This window comes from Amblyomma mixtum, chromosome 2 (assembly GCF_055824585.1).
Source record: "Amblyomma mixtum isolate Tamu chromosome 2, ASM5582458v1, whole genome shotgun sequence".
Taxonomy (NCBI): Eukaryota; Metazoa; Arthropoda; class Arachnida; order Ixodida; family Ixodidae; genus Amblyomma; species Amblyomma mixtum.
In genome coordinates this window covers 315459313-315478657 of record NC_143013.1, presented here as the reverse complement: position 1 = coordinate 315478657, position 19345 = coordinate 315459313, and the positions used below count along the sequence as shown (strand labels likewise).

Sequence of the window (19345 nt, the reverse complement as noted above, 5' to 3'; positions counted from 1 at the left end):
AGGTACGACGATAATTTTGACATGAAGCTCGAGAGGACGTTCGGTGCGCAAGGAAATTGACACGGTGAATCGTAACTTACCAATTCCTATACCTTTCCTGAAACGGCAGTAAATTTCGATTTGCAAGTTTCAACTCTCCACATGACAGAGGTACGAATTAATCATGGGTGGAGCCCCGGTTTTTTTCTGTGGCTGTAAAATAAGGGGTTGCAATGTGTTCCAGGACGAGCCAGCAAGAAGAAATAGAACAAAAACAAGGACTCGATTGTTTTTAACATAAGTCCATTAGTTCGTGTTCGCCCCACTCCTGGAAAGCGGCAGCGTGAAGCAACAAGGACGATAGACACGAGAACACAGGACGAGCGCTGAACTACCACTCAATTTTGATTGAAAGCAGGCCACATTGTACACAATCCAATCCATCATGTGCCAGATACCAGCAAACATCTCAAGGAAGTGCCACCAAACGCGGAAGGAAGGAAGGAAGGAAGGAAGGAAGGAAGGAAGGAAGGAAGGAAGGAAGGAAGGAAGGAAGGAAGGAAGGAAGGAAGGAAGGAAGGAAGGAAGGAAGGAAGGAAGGAAGGAAGGAAGGAAGGAAGGAAGGAAGGAAGGAAGGAAGGAAGGAAGGAAGGAAGGAAGGAAGGAAGGAAGGAAGGAAGGAAGGAAGGAAGGAAGGAAGGAAGGAAGGAAGGAAGGAAGGAAGGAAGGAAGGAAGGAAGGAAGGAAGGAAGGAAGGAAGGAAGGAAGGAAGGAAGGAAGGAAGGAAGGAAGGAAGGAAGGAAGGAAGGAAGGAAGGAAGGAAGGAAGGAAGGAAGGAAGGAAGGAAGGAAGGAAGGAAGGAAGGAAGGAAGGAAGGAAGGAAGGAAGGAAGGAAGGAAGGAAGGAAGGAAGGAAGGAAGGAAGGAAGGAAGGAAGGAAGGAAGGAAGGAAGGAAGGAAGGAAGGAAGGAAGGAAGGAAGGAAGGAAGGAAGGAAGGAAGGAAGGAAGGAAGGAAGGAAGGAAGGAAGGAAGGAAGGAAGGAAGGAAGGAAGGAAGGAAGGAAGGAAGGAAGGAAGGAAGGAAGGAAGGAAGGAAGGAAGGAAGGAAGGAAGGAAGGAAGGAAGGAAGGAAGGAAGGAAGGAAGTGCAGAATGCGTCTTTACGTCATAGCAAAATGAGATTCAACTCGTCGTAGCAAAAGCAGAGTCAAAGGAAAACCCTCCACGAAAAGAAAGTAAAATAGTCAACGCTGGGAGTTTTCCTTTGTCTCTGCTTTTGCTACGACGAGTTGAATCTCATTTTGCTATGACGTAAAGACGCATTCTGCACTTATGCACTTCGTCCCTCCCTTTCGCGTTTGGTGGCACGCCCTTGAGATATCTGTGGTATCTGGCCTGCATTGATAAAGTTGAGTGTTGCGTCGATACTGGTTGCACATTGATAGTTGCTCATGACACTGGGCACGTGACGTATTGGATTGTTTATATTATGGCCTGCTTTCAATAAAAATTCTGTTGGTAGCTGAGCGCCTGTGCTGTGTTCTCGTATCTCTGTTTCATCCTTGTTGCTTCGCGCTGCCGCTTTCCACGATGTTTCACCAACTAGCGCGCACCAAGATATTAACTCACCCCGCTACCTGCTAGCCCCCTTGGTTATCTGATTTGGGGGATGAACTACCCCTGAGAAACGGCTGTCAGGCGAATTTTCGTTCGAGTACGAAAGTTGCAGAACATTCCATATATATTACCTTCATAGCTGTTTGGCTGCGCTCAATTGGACACTAACTATTAACGTTGTTTTTTTTTTCTGCCTTGGAAGCGCATTCTGCTGGATTTTATTCATCAAGTTTTCTATGGGCCTTTGACCCCACCTTGAGTATAGAAGAAAAATACCCTATGCCATGGCGCTCTTTGGCCACAGACGCTCTTTCACCATAAACAATACATCATCATCATCATCATTATTTACAAATAGGTGAGTGTTACTAACGCCTTGCACCCCACACACATGCACACGCGCCCGCATACTACTAATGCTCCAAGGACTTTCGTCACTATCGACACCCGCATCGCCCCAAGAGGTTGTTGTGTGAGAAGAAATTACTCTCACAGGTAATCTGCGGGTTTGGTAAGCTCTTGAAACCGACGCAGAAAAACAGGCGGTAGAAAGTGGGGCCTCGTTGAATACAACGTGACAGCTCGGCTCCAAGTTTACTTTCACAAGGACGGAAACACGTGAGTGCCTGGTAGGGAGGTACAGAAGAAATAGCTCTGTCAGCGCCAGGAATTACTCGTTTGTCTAAGCAGCCAGTGAGCACCTTCTCCCACTCGCAGTTGCGTCTCTTTCACGCGACACAGGCTAATTAGAGAGAGACATATGGTAAAGAAAGGAAATGAAAGGTAGGGAAGCTAGCCATAGGAGAACATTCCGGTTGGACATCCTGCACAGGATAAATGAAGGAAGGTAATAAGAGAGAGAAAGAGAGAGAGAGAAAGAAAAAGCTATGGTAAAAGAAGGAAGGAAGGCGCTTGCTTAAACTGGGATCGACGGATGGATGTTAGGAGCGTCCTTTTTGAAACGGAATGGTGGCAGGTGTTGCCCAGTATTTTTTTTTTCATTACATTTGACCTGCATACGTGCGAACGCAGTTGGCAATCTGACTACCCACCCAGGTAACTATTCTTGTGAGAGCTAGGCCACTTCTACTGTTGCACTCCGCCCAATATTGTGGCCACTGCTGGTTGCCCATATCGCCCACGTGTCGGGCGATATGGGCTTAGACGGTCCAACTTGAGAGGGCAACCCGGACTGTAGGGTCGGAGAATAAACGTTTTTCTCCCTTTCTTTCCTACCAGTCGGACAAAGTAAAAGCTGCTACCCAGCAATTTCTCGCCGTTATTTTCAGTTCATTTAGAACGCGAACACTAGAGCCCCCATGCTCCGATTTCGACGATGTTTGTTCGGTTCTTCTGCGACTTTGAAGAGCTCGGCGGCAGGTGGGAGTTCAGTTATTGATTGGCCCCAAGAGCTTGCTCGGGAAGAGCAACCTGGGTCTCGCAAGCCCCACCGGTGGCAGCATCTGCCACCTCAATGCAGTGGCGCATCTCCTAACTGTTGTACCACTGCGTCAGGAGTGGTGCGAGGACCCTCAGCGATGTATGATTGTAAAGTAAACCAAAATCGAAGCGAAAACCGAACTGCTAGCGCACCTAATTTGCATTTGGCCTTGCCACGCTAAATGAACCGCCATTTTTATTTTCGAATTTTAGTCTTTGTCCCTTAAGGGCGACGCATTCCGGAAGCAGAGCAATACATGAGAGGTGCTAGGACTTGTTGACCCTCCAGGAACCAGCGCTTCGTGAACAGGTGAATCTAAAGGTGTTCAATTGCACTGAACACCTTGCTTTAGGACATTTACCCGCGCGTATAGGAAAAATACAATGTTAATAGCCTCATCACTGCCAAAGTCACCACTGGCAAGGCTGTCAGAAAGAAGCATGAAAGGTGAATGATGAATTATGAATTTGCTCTCCTTGCTCGCTGTCTTCTTGAAAAGGAGCTGCTTTATTGGCTACTTTTGCAATACACGCCCCTATTATAACCATTTCCCTCTCGAAGCTCCGCCCTTTCGTTGGCGGATGCAACCCGTTTCAGCTCTAATTTCAGTGGACTCACTATCGCGTCGCTTAAACCGCGACAGACATTCAGCGCTTAAGCTCTGCTGCCTTGCGTGGCCAGTACAAGGGCGCTCCGAGATAAGGCCTAATCCTCGCGACAGCATCGGAGCGCCTTAATTAGCAGCTTCATTATCCGGATTTGCGTCATTGACTCGCTGTCTCTCGGACTTTCAGTGAGCTTTATAGTGAAGCCAACGTGAGGCAACCACCAGCAGGATCACCGACGGAGATAAACCTTTCAGGCAACTCCATCGTGCTCTGCCTAGAGGACTCCGCCTTTACTTCGCAAGAGCATTCGGCTAAGAGGGTTGGAGGTAGCGGATATGCAGTGACCGCTTTAATTGCGACAGAGGAACTTGAAAGGAGTCCTAACTTGTCTTGCTTAGCGTTGCTGTCGTAAATCCGCTGCAGCGTGCACGTAAAATCCGCCATGATCACGGTGTAAGAATACCGTGGCCATGATTTTATGTTGTATTGACGGCGTAGTGTAGGCGGGGCTATATGTCCATTTTTTCGAATGTTATGATGTTTTTCTGTACAACTCACTGTGTAGCGTTGGTTCATCAGTCGGGTCATGAAAGAGGTTTGAGATTTTTCCTCCATGCTGCTACCGACACTTGAAGCTAGCGTACAATTAGGGAGCTAGAGATTGAATAGCGGACATCATATTTAACTCAACGATGTGGAACATACAGAGCGTCGTATTTTGCAGTGACACATCAGATATCATGCGTTATCTTTATATTATGGAAGCTATCGTGTTACAGTAAAAACAAGAGGAGGTGGAAGGAAAGGGAGGGGGGGGGGTGGAGGCGACAGTTTAGATGCATTAACTATGTCGGCGCCGTCAAAACGAGAATAAAAATTTTAGTTATGATCAATTATGTTGATGTGGAGGAAATGCCATAGCATGCTTTTTTCACTCACCGATCTATTCCAGTTCTGAGTTCACTGTCTTTCACAGCCTCTCTTCCTGCCCCTCTCACCCTCTCCCCTTGTAGAGGAAAATAGGGAGACGCCGTACGAAAAATGAGTGAGCAAAAAAATAATGTTTGAGAAGTAGATGATTCGGACAACAGCAGGCGTACTGTTAAAATATACAACCTGCCGGAGAACTGCGTGCGAAAAACATGGAGCTTGCGAGAACTATTCCTTCTCGTGTTGCTCGGGAAGAGCAATGTGGGTCTCATGAGCCTTACCGGTGTCTGTGTCCAATCTGTTAGCGCTGCTCAGCCGTTTTCATCCCCACCGGTGCCTGATCTCGAAACGGCCACCTGTTAACCGCTTAACCGCAGCGCTCATGCTCCACCAGTGGTATGAGGACTCTCCGCGATCTATGAATGTGTCACGTTTTGCGTGTTTCGAGGTCGGAATTTGAATGGAATCAGAAATGAAATAGATTGGACAGTTAAAAAAGAATGTTTTCGCATTTCTTCTGCATCACCCCAAATGACCATCCCCTCCCCCCCCCCCCCCCCCCCCCGAGCATGTAAGTAGCGGTAAGTAGTGCGGTAAGTAGTGCGGTAAGTAGTGCGGCACGGCGACCTCGCTATGTGTGACCCCGAAGCATGTCTCCGACTGCCCGATGGCGCTATGCGCATCGCCGCCGGCCTCTGAGGGCAGCCTATCATGTCGTTTTACTAGCATGCACGGGCGAGGAAGTGCGCACCAAAGGTTAAAAACGCATGAACGAGGCGCTCGCCAAGAATGAAGACCCCCCGCCCACCCAGAAAGTTTGCGTGTCCCTTTTATAAATCGCACTGCATTTAGAAGCAGCAATCTCTGACGGCTCTTTAGCCAATGCAAAGCGGTGTCGCGAAAAACATGCATCATGCATGCGCCGAACAAGGTACGCCAAAATTGAACCCAGCGTCGCCACCCGTTACAAATAAACACAGGTCGCGCTTTCTTACCGCGTTCTCTGTTAGTTGCTTCGTGTCCTCACGCGTTCGCTTGCGTGCTACGACTGCGTGTTCGCGGCGGCTTTCGTCGAGGTCCCTAATCCTTGTAATCCTAATGCCGAAAGCTTGGAGCGGTAAACAACGCTTCCAGGCCCATTCGGGCCACGTGAACTCAGATGGCAAGTCATCAGCAGCGCTCCATCATCGGCCCATTTTTCAGATTTATGGCTCAGGACCACCCATTGCAACACTGTCTGCGCAAAGCGGGTGAATACAGGAGTTTTTTGTCACGGTATCCTGCTAAGCCGACGCTGTCTGCGCGAGACCCTTTTCACACAGAGATAGGTGTAAATTGAGATTATACTAAAGTCGCGGCTAATTAAACACGCTGCTGTCTCACTGAAAGCTAGTGTTTGCAAACTTTATTCCGAAAGAAAATCATTTTTCTCGAATGTTATTACTTTCCTTTGCTCGAGAACGCGCGGATTGAAAATAGATGGAAGACACGAAAAATGGTGCATAGTGCCACACATTTTTTCTCCATTCTGGTGCAGAAAGTAACCAAGTAGGACACGCCGGAACATTGCTTCTCTGGCCTATCGCTGGAAGGTGCAGTGAAGCGTAAATAGTTTCAAATATCCTTAACAAGTCAGTATCTGGCAGTAAAAGTCTGCCCATTAAATCCCGCAATCAGCAGTGGCTTCTCGACGGCCTCCTAAATCTCAGTAAGCGGACATTTTTGTAGTTGACTATCAGACTTGCGCTGTTCGGTTTTCGAAAACATCGTGGGACCAGAGGCACTTAGGAGATTGTGTTCCGTGTGATTTTCCTATGGTCGTCTCGGCAATCGCCAGATCACAGCAGGAACAACCCGCTGTTATAGTTTGACTCATCAAATAAAGTGCAGCTGACAGCTTAATACGCAGGCAGCATACAGCTTCATTATGCCGAGTACAATGGATGGTGCGTGAGCATGCCACTAGCCATAGAGCTCGCCCCCCCCTCCCCCCCCCCCCCCCCCCCCCCTCAAAAGAAAAAAAATCACAGCCTCTTATCGAAAACAGAGCCACGAAAACATTGTTTTTCGATTTCAGACCGGTGCTTCGGGGCAACAACAACGTGACCTTTGAGGAGGACACTAGTGCGACCGCAGACAGGCGGAATCACTAAAAGTAAGAAATTGTGGTAGATATAGAAGAAAGTGCAGTGCAAAAGACAGAAGGGAAAGATAAATGGCGAAGTTGGCATCGCGCATTTCAAGACCGTTCTTCTCGGCACGCGCGAAGCCTCGAGGCAAAGTGAAACTCACGCCCGCCATTGTTTGCTTCCGAGGTCGTCTGCTCGATGCACCCGACGACGCGCGAGCAGACGACGCGCAAAGGCAAACACCGAAAAATGGCTGCGAGATGGTCGCGAATTCTGACCACGGTACCGAGGCCATTCGCACGCTCCCATCTCGCGATGCAGGCTCCGAATGACCACGAGCCGTTTTCTTGTTATTATTCTCTTTTGAAAGGTGCACAAGATAAAGAGTATAGAAAATGAATTGTCGGCACTTCAAAGACCCGAAGTAAATATACAGCGGAGCTAAATCTACATTCATAGAGACAGAAGAGAAGGAAAAAAAAGAATGACGTCGAAGAAAAACTATTTCGCACGAAATGTAAATACGTAAAAAAAGGTTCGAGTTATGGCCGACGTGACTACCGAACACGTCGAGATTTGCAGAGCAGGCGTAAATCTCAGCGCAGTTTTTATTTGTTTAGCCGGCTTTTTCACTGCTCAGCGCCAGGAGCGATCTTAAAAACAGCGCTTTCTCAAATCTGCTGGCGCCTGTCAGATATTTTGCTCTTTCATTTTTCGTTCGATATTTCCACTTTATATTTTCTCTTCAGTTTGGCTCTGACGGTGACATAGGAACATCGTCCGTAGGGCAGATTTTTGCTAAAATGCGGGACACATATAAAGAACGCTATTGAGAATTTCTCAACCTCTGTTTATTTTCTTAATTTTTGAATTTATAGACACAGCTCTTTTGCTTAACGTTCGACTATACCGCTGCCCTCTCTGAACAGAGTGCGTTGAAAACTGGTAAGAAAGACCTGCCCTGGGCCGTAGAAGGCATTTATAGAGCGCGCAGCGTCAGCACAAAATGTACGAAAAGAAAATCAGGCGGAGAATGTGGAGTGAAGTCGACCTGCGTCCTCATTTTAAGGCGCCATGACACGCGACGCTATTCCCCGGCCATACACAAAATTTCAATGTGGCGTCCGAGCAGGCATTTGGGGGACAGTGAAGCCTGGATGCAGAGGGAGAGAAATAGAAAAGAGGGCTGGACAACCGAAGTGCTGAGCCTAAAGTTGCTCAGGAGTGGTGGAGTCGCCAAAGTATCCTCCATACGTGACTCGGATGGGAGTGGCTTTCACCAACGCATCGTTTATGGAAAGCGTTACCTTCGCGACCGCCCGGACGGAAGAAAGGCGGCGGCCAAACGGACTCACGCACTCACAAACACGCGCAAAAACACGCACTCAAAACAGGGCTATGCTTATCTTCCGAGTTAGATATAATGGAAAAGATAACAGCAGCGGTATATGCGCAGTCGGAGCCGCCTGTCAGTGAGCGACACTACATAGAATCTACATAAAACGTGCTGGCTTGTCTAATAGCAAATATAGGTATGGCTTTATGCGCAACGTCCAAAATAGTCTGAAGCACTATCCATTCAGAAGATCCAGCGTTTACATGGACTACGAGCGGGCGACCATAGACTTAAATTCCAGAATTGTAAAGAGGAGGCTTTAATTACTGCAGCCTAGCCTTTCTTGTCCCGTGTATCACAATCAAAAGTTTGAGCTCTCTTATCCTAAGTCTTACTGAGGAGGAGGAGGAGGTATCCGAGCGCCGTATTCCAGCAGCGGCTCTGAACCCTTCTGTACTACGTCATCGAAGGCGTGACAAACATCTGCCAGTGACTGATAAGTGGTTTCAATGTGGCGCTTCATGAGACCTGTGCTATGTGCGACGCTTGTTGTAGACGTGCCCAGTCGCGGCTTTTGTGCGAAAAAAGTTGCAGGGAGGTAGGCCTGCGGCGGAACCGCGATTGCGATTACAAAAAGTGGGCCATACACAATCGCTACACCGGCAACCTTTGCGGCTATCTGAGCAAAATTAGCCTTCACTCCTTTCTCATACAACCCATTTCCCTTCTTCCCATGTCTTATGGCAAACTTCTCGGGGAAAAAATTCGGGACTTCGTCGTCTTCGGCATACCATTAAAGATATACCTCAGCTCCAGGGAAACAATCACTCTGGAGGTAATGAATCCCGTCTTGGTGTTTGATCTTTCAAGAGCGATGGGAAATCTTCGTGACTTGCAAGTGTCCACAGTTGCTACAGTACAATTTCAACGTACACAAGCACGAAGTCACCAATGCTGATATCATCAGCGGGTCTCTGACGTCAACCACCAAACTTGCTTGCAAACCTTGTAGTGTGCTTAACGGTACCTTTTGCTGGGCTAGTTGGTGTGACATTGTGTTTAGGAAAGTAAAAACAGCGCTAAAATTTACACAAACCACACAGAAAGACAGACAGGACGGGCGTCCGTCCTGTCAGTCTTTCTGTGTGGTTTGTGTAAAATTTAGCGCTGTTTTTACTTTACTGAACACTTGTAGTGTGCGGCACGCAGAATATGCTCAATATTTATGCAGGAAAATATGAACGTTGCTCATACTATCTGAGAGCTTAGAAGTGCGAGGGGCGCTGCTCGAACCAATTCATCAGTATTGTTTCTGCCGCCTCAAATCAACGCTGGGAGGGAAGCAGATATGTGTCAACTCAGAAGCTACACCGCAATAACTCCTGCTGCACCCGCTACCATCATCAAGGGGGGCACTCTGTAACCGCTTGCGGAAGTCGGGATAGTATAATGATGCTATTCCGATCCTATTCCTTTTCGCCGTTCCGCCCGTTACCACCGGGATCAGCCACTAGGCACGGCGGATGGTTGGCAGACCGCTCACCAACGATTCGACAAGCGTACTTGTCATGGCAAATACGAAGCCTTACCAACGAAGCGTTGATCGCCGCACTGACGCTTTCTGCCCCCTCTTGTTCAAGTTTGTGTGGTACTGCTACCTACAGCGACATTTTCCACTTCATGATCTATACCCGTTTCCTCTTGGCATTTCGCTCAGGTGAGCGTGTCTGTACGTAGCTCCACGCGTTGTTCCTACTGCCTCGGCATGTTCACTGTCCCCGCCACCGTCTCTCCCCCCCTTCCGAAACCTCACAGCCCTCCCACAACTCCATTCCCATCTTCCGCGCTTTCAGCCAGGTCGTCGCCTCCGGTCCCGGTGCCCACCGAGAACCCGCGCGCAAGCTGTGGCGGTGGGAGGAAGCGCCTTCCGCGCGTTCTTCGCGGCGGCCGCGGTTCCCGTCGTCGTCGTCGCAGCGGGAGCTCAGCTCTCGGGCCTGGGTGTGGCGGCAATTAGGGCTGATGAATGGCATCGGGGCTGCAGGACGGCGCTCCCCGGCCGCCAACACCGCGGCCGCTAAACCCTCGGCTGTTCGCCCGCGCCTGCCCTTCTCCTTATGGTCTCGCCCCAGCGTTCCTACCTTGTTCTTCTTCAGTGCGATTATCTGCGCAGAGCAGCTACCTTCAACAGCGCCACCTACGCTTTTCTCTCTTTCTCCCTCTCTCTCTCTCTCTGCCAGCGCTGTAAAGATCGCGTAGGCGAGGACAGGAGTAAGCACGCACGCAGCATTCCGCATTCACTCGCACCGTTTCCTGGCCAATTTAGGAAAGAATAACGATCGCAGGAGCGATAGTATCACTTTCTGAGGTACAACATCCATGAATGCGTAGTGAATACAGCGCAGGGTGGTGCGCTTACTTCCCTCGTGTACGGCTGTGCTCGGTTGCTTTCGCGCGCACTTAGTTTGGTATGGTACGTGGAGGTCATCGGTCCAAAACTGCATGCAAACTATTAGGGACGTCGTAGTAGAGGGATCCGGATTAATTTCGATCACCTGCGCACTGGAAACGCGCAGCACATAGCAAATTTTGCTTTCCGGAATTTGATCCCGCGGCCTTGGGCACCGAAGTGGTTTTTCTACAAAGTGATTTATTTGAAAAATAAAGTCAACATTATTAATTCTAAATTGGAGCTCCCGAGTGCAGAGCACCATGTAGTGAATAGTGCGCATCGACATGTATACAGGGCGGAATCAACGGACATAATCACGGTGTCGAATAGATATGTACTATATACTTTAAACAATACGCAGAACATAACGGCCACCATCACCTCTACCATGATCACCCCAGCAACAATAATAAGAGAACCAAGCGCATTTTGCGGAAGGCATACACTCTCAACAGAAAGAAACCTCCGAGCAACAAATTCCGCCAATTGCATTTGGCATCAGTGAGCATGCTCGTGCTCATAGCGTCACCTGATAGGTACGTATATTCGCGAAAGCACGCTGCATCAGACTGCATCGGCGGAGCGAAGCTGACGCAGAAGCAGAACCGGCGAGCTTCCAACCAACGCCGTTAATTACCACGCATGGCAGTTCGCACAGCCCAAAAGGAGCGCTCTCGTACTCCATCCAGAGCTGCAGCCGACTAATTATCAGCATTTTGTTGTCTTTAGCGCGTCGAGTTAGCGCCCATGAGTCCCTACTGTCGCAGCTCGTACGCCGACGACGATGCCAATGTGTTTGGCAAACAAGCCTGAAGTCAGGGAAGGAAGGAAACCAAACAAACAAACGCGAGCATTTCTGGGTCGACCCGCTTTCCATACCGGCAGCAGCTATTAGGGGACGCGTGTAACGACCAGCTTCGACCAGGAGCCGAAGGTGGAAGGCGCTAAACTATCGCCGCCGCGCGCGCCGGGCGAACGCCAAAAAAGCTGCCAGCCCCCTGGAGGCGTGCTGCGCAAGCTTAATTGAGCGTCGATTGGAAGCTGGCTACCCCTCGGCGACCGCCTTTCGCCGCGTGCGATTTGCAGGGAGCGTTGCGCGCCTGGACACGGCAGGCATGGGCAGAAGCGGAGCTTTTAAGCGGTCGAAGCGTGCGCGGGATAAGCGTTCCCCATGGGAGTCGATGAGGCCGCAGCGTATTCGGCAGATCCTTGCCCTCACCAGTGCCAGTGTCCGCGGATTGTATCCGCTTCGCCAGAAGCCGGCCGAAACACGGACACGGGGTCAGGTTCGAACTCGTCGCTTCGCTTCTGGGATAGCTAGCGTGAATGGGCTGGCGTGTGCCTGGTTTGGCAGCATGGGATAAGGTGGCGGTGATGTCGATGCCCGCGCATACCTGAGACGCATCGATGGCACCAGGCGTGTCGCGATTCAACCATGCGTACCGCTCATGAAGGACAGTGCGCGCGTCGACCTTTTGTAGAACCCGTGGCGGCGCGTGCGGGAAAACGCCCATTTACTATTTCTATGCTTGCCCCTGGCGGCAAAAATCAATCAATCAATCAATCAATCAATCAATCAATCAATCAATCAATCAATCAATCAATCAATCAATCAATCAATCAATCAATCAATCAATCAATCAATCAATCAATCAATCAATCAATCAATCAATCAATCAATCAATCAATCAATCAATCAATCAATCAATCAATCAATCAATCAAATCATGATTAAATGTGTAACGAATTCGCCAAATCAATGTGCGTCGAGCTTTGGAGCAATGCTCTGTGGACAACAAAAAGCGAAGCAAAGTTTGGGCATGTTGGTGGTCTATACTTAAAAAGAAATATGGTGCACAAAACAAGAACGACATGCGCTAACTTTCAACTGGGGATTTATTGCATGATCAGGAGCATATATACACATGTCCGATAAATGCAAACGAAAGAGAACGATGACATCATCAGAACACTCAACCTGTGACAGTACTAGCCATTCGCGCGAAAATTCTGACTGCAGCTGACGAGTTTGAATTAAGGCGCCCCCCGCGCCAGCTCGGCTCTGGGTCTATGTGGCTCCTCACTCGCTTAAAGTGTTGTGTCCTGAATGTAGAAGCTGCGGCCACGTATCACTTTGCTGCTCAGTGCGCCGGTCGAGAGCTCTGCACAAGGTTGACGCGCACTGCAGAGTACCTGAAAGGAGGGGGTAGTGTGGCGTAGACTAACGTTGGTTTGATTATTTTAATGACCGAACTAAAGGTGCAGGCAGAAGAATTGTGATAGGGAACACGCGAGCCCGTTTCGATGCGGACCGATCGCGCGCCTGTGCCTGCTTCAAAAATTGGAGTTACAGCCTTTCACAACGATGACGGACCATGTGTTCCAATTTTTAGGCCAATGAGAATTTTAAGAGCAATCCTCCAAATTTAAAAGCAAGGTACGCATAGTACAGATCGAACGGCAACTTCAGTGCGCAAAACTTTCACAACACTTTATAAAGGAAACTGCACGAAAGCACGACAGGAACTGCCTCCAGTCTTTAGAACAGCTAGGAGAGCGCGATCGGCGCGTATCGCCACGGGATTGCGTGTTCTTTTTCATATTGCTTCTAGCTGTAGCAACGTAACAGAAAAGAAGCCATCATTGTTGGTTCAATGAAATTAGTTTGCAATCACCCACGAACTCTGAATGAAACGCAAAAGTCAGTCCGTGCACCACCAGGCACTTGACATCAACTTCAATAGAAACATAGTCCATACGGCCCTCTTGACATGCCGATAGTCGGGACATTAGAAACGAGTGCGGTGATTGCTTGCGGGAAATTCTTTAGGAAATCATTCGCCAGAACTACGTCTAACAAGTTTTTGCAGCACAATAGAGGCAACCATCACCAAAACGATTACTTTCAGAACTGTCCGATGACTGCGACTACCGGCGCAGTGAGCCCGCGCGGACTTGGAGGGGTGGGAGGTCGTGGACTCTTTCTCCGACCCGGCCTCGCAACTGAGGCTGGTGCAGTGGGCGGAGAAGGCCGCCGTCAGACACGGTCTGCTGGCCCCCATCCACGACCAGGAGCCAGCCTACCTCTGAAATAAGAACTATAAGGGCTCCGCCACTAATAAAGCTTTTCACAACCATTATGTCTCCGGTTTAAAAAGCACACATCTAGAAGCCGTCATCTCGCAGTCGTTGCTTCCATACCAATGATTCAGAAGATGAGGCATAACCCAACTTCAACTCCGACTTGTTTACGCATGTTGACAAACAACACGTAAGAAAGCGCAATTTTTCTTGTTCGCGAAGTTGGCTAGTTACATCTTTCTTTCTCCATGCAGCCTCTAAAGAAGTGTGAGCAAAGCGTGTTTGCCGGAGCCAGACATGTAACACATGATTGCATTCAACCGCCGTGAGTGAGATCAAGGCCGCTGCATATCCGGTGCACCGGTTCTTTCATGACTGTGCTCGGAATGCGGCGTACGAGACAGACCAGCCGCGTGCACAGGGCTTCGAACGGTCCGCGCATAACGAACAGGTTTCCTTCTCACCCTCGCGAACGCTGCTCCCCATCGGCCGGTGCGCTAATAACCGAGGCTATGCTAATGCAAGCGCGGACCGCGGCAAGTGGTGCCGAATACAAATACACTGTTACAGGCACAAGGTACAAGTTGGAGAACGTCGCCAGGCAAAGGTAAAAAGAAAGAGCAAGCAAGCGAACTAACTCGCTCGGTCGCAGCGCTCGCTCGCACACCTGCGCCTTCTTCTGAGTGGCGTGAACGCCTCCGGTTAATTACCGTAATGTCTCGCAGCCAAGTCGTGTCGCCCCAGGCGCGGTCGCACTTCGCGCGCGCGGAGAAAAAACGACACAGAAAAAGAACCAAAGAAAGAGATCAGATGAAGCCCCAAAAATGAAGACACAGAAATGGTGCCAAAGGAAGGAAACGAGCAGAGGGGGGCGTCTGGTGTGAACGATGATTATGCAGATGGGTGGGATCAGTCAGCGGGCGCGTCGTTCTGGGATGGTGTATGAGACAAAATAAAGGGGGCGCTGCGTTACGACTTTTAACCCTGGTTAAATTGTCAGCCCCCAACCACCAGTCACCGTCCCCAGCCTCCCGCACGGCGTGCTGCTATAGAGACACGCTGGGATCTGTCCCATTCTGCGGCCTTCCTGTAGGGTGAGCTTCCGCTGGTCTACTTATTAAGGCGAAAGCCTTTAATGCCTCATCGTTGTCGACAGAAGGTTGTCGACAGAAGGTGTCACGCTTTTCTAGTCAGACCGAAAAAAAAAATCTTTGTGCATGATGGGATTCGAACCACCATCCTTCCGTTCCGCAGCCGAGCGTGATAATGGCTAAGCTAACTCTTTTTTTTTCTTTATTGCCTGGCTTTGGCTCATGACCTTGCACAACACTTTTTTCCTGCCATGGTATTTATTCCACATGGTTATGTACAGAAACGATATATATATATATATATATATATATTATAAAGTTGTTGTTTTTCTACCGTGTGTCAACCGAATTACGTTTATATATATATATATATATATATATATATATATATATATATATATATATATATATATATATATATACATGTCTGTAATGTATGTAATGTCTGGCGCAGTGAAGGACCTGGAGCACGTAATTTATTACGTGCCAGAAAGGTGTTGCAAGCCTGGGCTCCACCAAGAAATAGAAAGCCGATGCGGGACAAAGGTCTGAGCATAACGCTCAACGGCCGGAACTCGCTCTCTCCAGCACTGCGCACTTGATTTGAAGGCATGAAGTGGAACACCAAGATATTTAGGAGGCACAGAAGACCATTCTATTCCAGTGTACAGGGGCGGAGTTGTGCCCCATGAACCAAACCATAGGCCAGAACTTTTGGAGCGATTCATTGGAGCACCACAAACGATGCCAAACCGATTTATCGTGGGCAACACATTATCAATACTGGGCTTGTCAATGCAGAAAAATGCAAGATCGCCAGCATATTACCCAAAACAGGGAACCCGTGCATGTTACTGTCACGCAAAACTCTATTACACACAGACTATTATTATACTATTATGAGACAGACTTGTTTAGTGTTTCTTTTGATGCGCATAATTCAGAAATTTTGCCGCATTTTAGCACCTTACTGAGCCCTTTATCACGGGACGATTGTTCTGTTATTAGCGGCTCTTTCAAGCAGGAAGAGGTAGAAGATGCAATCGATCAGTTACCGGTCTCAAAAACGCCTGGTCCTGACGGGATTTCAGGCGAATTTTACAAGGCCTTTAAATCTATTCTCACTCCCGTCCTGTGCGGGTCTTCACGGTGGGGTTCGATATAGGAGCCCTTCCTTGGTATTTTACAAAAAGACACACAGTGCTAATTCCGAAAACTACTGATGAACGAAAACTGCGCTCCGTAGAAAGTTACAGGCCCATTACATTGTCAAAACGTGGATTACAAAGTTTTTGCTAAAGTCTTATCAAATTTCCTGCAATACGCAATGTTGGTATTAATTGGATCTCACCAGACGTGCGGTTTGAGAGGCTGCTCCATTTAAAATAATGTTTACACTGAGTGTAATATTCTTGAATATTCCTCCAGCTCTCATGAGCAGCTTGCTCTGCTTCAGATCGACCTTGCGAAATCATTTGACCGTGTTCGCCATTCATCTCTGTTTTCACTTCTACAGCGAGCAAACGTGGGTTCTATTGTACTTAAGGCGGTGCAACTTAAGGGGGTGCTGATTCACCGGAGGAGAGACAGGGTTGACGTGGCACAGCTATGGGAGCTGCGTGACGTCTAACCAATCTAACCAATACCTATTTCTGAATAGGAACACTCACCAGGAGCGTTAAACGGAGGAGGGCGTGGACATGAAAAGTCGCCGGAAAGGGCTCGCCAACTTTCGCTCGAGATTGTGGGTTCGCTAGTGCGTGTAGAAGTGTATTATTTGACTCAGGGGTTAATGACAACAGAATTTCGCGACTGAGAGCGTCACTAATGACTAAGCGTACGCACGCACACGCGGACACATAAACACACAGACGCGCAAGTGTGAGCTCGTACGCACGTGCGCACGAACGTTCACGGGGACACTTAAGCTGCGCCTTAAGGGTGTGAGACGACAGCGTTAATGGTTATTTGCTACTTCCTTTCTTAATTAGTACCTCTTTCCAATTATACACATTCATTTGCATACATCAGTAGGCATACCAGACCACGTGATAGGACACAACACACTCACGATCTCCCTATTACTAAGTCGAACAGACGTGCCTAAGGGGCCTAGAACAGCGTATCCGACTCGCAACCCAAGGTTCATAGGTTCGATGTCGAACTAATTACGCCAAATTTATTTTCAACTTAATTCACGCAATTTACACCCCTTCATGTCGTAATGACATTAGAGTCATGCTCCAACCTCATAATTACAGTTTGACTCAAGTTCAGTCGTTTTCATTCCACAGCTCAACGTGTGACGTCAAGACCCTCTCGACCAATCGCGATTTTTACGACATGGCAACGCCAAAAATTACTGCGGTTTTTGGGCTGAATGGGAGCATAGCGCTGTCGCGTTATAAACGAAGCGTAAAGGCGGCAAGTGCTGAATTTCAACAAATTTTGATCATGGTCGGTCTCGTCGGAACAAACGCCAGGCCCAAATAGCTCCTGAGTTTCTCTTACAAAAGAGCCATCAATAATTCTGCATTATTCACCAGTCGATACTTTGTATGATAGGAACGGAACGGGAGCAGAGTGGTTTTTTTTTCTCGCCCATCTACGCTTGCTTGGCTTTAGAGACTAAACGCTCTTACGTCCTTTAAGCTCTCATGAAGCAGTCCGTTGCCGTCATTAGCAGAAAGGAAGTACCAGGGGGTTGTCAGTAACAATTGGCTCGAGGCCGAAGTCGGCTGTCGCTTGGATTAGAAGACAATTACCGGCTTTGCACGCTATGCTGAAACGAGCACAGGAATAAAATTGCGCTTCAGCCACTACTTTCGACCATATTATTTGCATAATAGATGAAGGGGTGCCATTAGACTAATGCTGCTGAGCTGCACGGGCAATGGTGTGTAACGATGATTGTTTAGAAATTCGGTCGCTATTTGTGGCCCTTGGAAAGCTTATGGTGCAAACAGTGGCCATCAGTGGCAAGAATAATGGCGCGCAAATGCGGCAATGTCGAACTGTGGCGCCCACATCTTTAAAAGTGATCGGTGCGGGTGCCTAAGAAGGGCAGTTAGTCGAAGCCTTCGAATTGCAATTCGTCATTAGTGCGCTAGAATACGCGTGATTTCAGTTCAGCGTGAAATTTTTGTAATATAGCAGAGAAAAACTGCGGAAACTTCCGGCAGTACTGCACAAAGTATACTATACGCCACCTTGGCTTGCAATGCTTGGCCGTTGATATCATTTTGATTTTCATTTTATTTACTCTTCAGGTTATTACATAGAAAAGGGGTGGGTGGAGGGGATGGTAAATAAAAATATGCAAGAATAACACAGTAGAATGAATAAATTTTCCGGCAAATACAAACAGGTCGCAAGTTATATTAAAATGGACATATAAATCCGTATAAATTCCTACACTCAGGTTTTCAGTCATATGAGAATGTGTCAGTTGACCCTCGACACTCCGTCCCAAGCGACGGCGCAGAATCCAAGGCGGCGACCGCCCCTGCGACGAAGCAGAGAGTGCTCAGATGACTAACAAGCTACCACTGGAGACTGGAGCTGGCCACTATCGTTTGCGGAGATGGGATGTCACAGGGCTTGCCGAGGTTATATGAGGACGGAAGAGACTTGTTAATTTTTAAACGGCGGGTATTACGCTATGGCGGTTAGCAAGCAGGCGGAACCCCGTGTAGGATCCTTGCACAATAAAGGTATAGCTGGCGAGAATAACGAATTTTCCGCAATAACGCGAGGGTGGCAGTTGTCTTTACCAAGTCGCATCACACGGTCAAAATTAACGCAGTGGAGCCCGGCATTCAACATCACCATTAAAAGAAATGAGTTATGTTCCATCGCCAAAATTGGGTCTCAGCATTAAATGCTTCACAACACCGGCGTATCACATCCCATTGACGGGCCGCACTCTTTGAAAAGGTTTTGGGCAGCCCACACGTAACCGGTTCGCTCGCCTTTCTTCTTCCGCTTTAGCGATGCATTGGATCGCCTTGGCAGGAGCAAAAACGGCATTGCTCCAGAAATTTTCTTTGCGGTACTTTTGTAGTAGCCAATGCAACGAAACTTAACGCGATTGTACGCAGAATAAAAGCTAGAACTATTAAAATTGGCGCGTTAAAGGGATACTGAGAAAAAAAAATTAAAGTAGACGCGTTCTAATCCCAAAGACACAACTATCACCGAAAACGGAGCTTTTATAAGCAAGAAAATACCAAAAAACAAAATAGAGGTGGCATCACCAGCGGCTGATTTCGGAAGTGAAATTATTGCGTCGACAGCGACTTTTGGGCGCGGACACACAGCTATTCACTTTGAAGCCGCAGCAACCAGTCCTTTTTAGTAAGGACGCCACGAGTTTGAATGAACTGTCAGGAGGATTTTGAAATGCGATTCTGTCGGCGACAAACCCGCCTTTTGCTGCCGGACAAACGTCAACACAGCCAGGAACTGCCAAAAGATTGAGTTTTTGCAGCAAACAGTAATTTCATGCAGCTATCTTCAGTGTCCCTTTAGCAACTACACTCGAACCAAAGTTAATCTATTTTCCACACGCATAGTCACCCTGTGGAGCTTTAATAATACCGGAAGCATCGTTCGGCGGTAAATCTTAGTTATGAACTTTCCAATTCACAGCTGTAGATTTTTGAAGCCGAGCACCTCTGAATCTCT

At 48.3% G+C, this 19345-nt stretch overlaps 1 protein-coding gene across 3 annotated transcripts in view; it reads right to left on the bottom strand.

Moving 5' to 3' along the window:
- Window positions 1-19345, bottom strand: part of LOC149365052 (uncharacterized) — a 347207-nt gene that overhangs the window by 110472 nt on the left and 217390 nt on the right. The gene's annotated exons all lie outside the window — the stretch shown is intronic.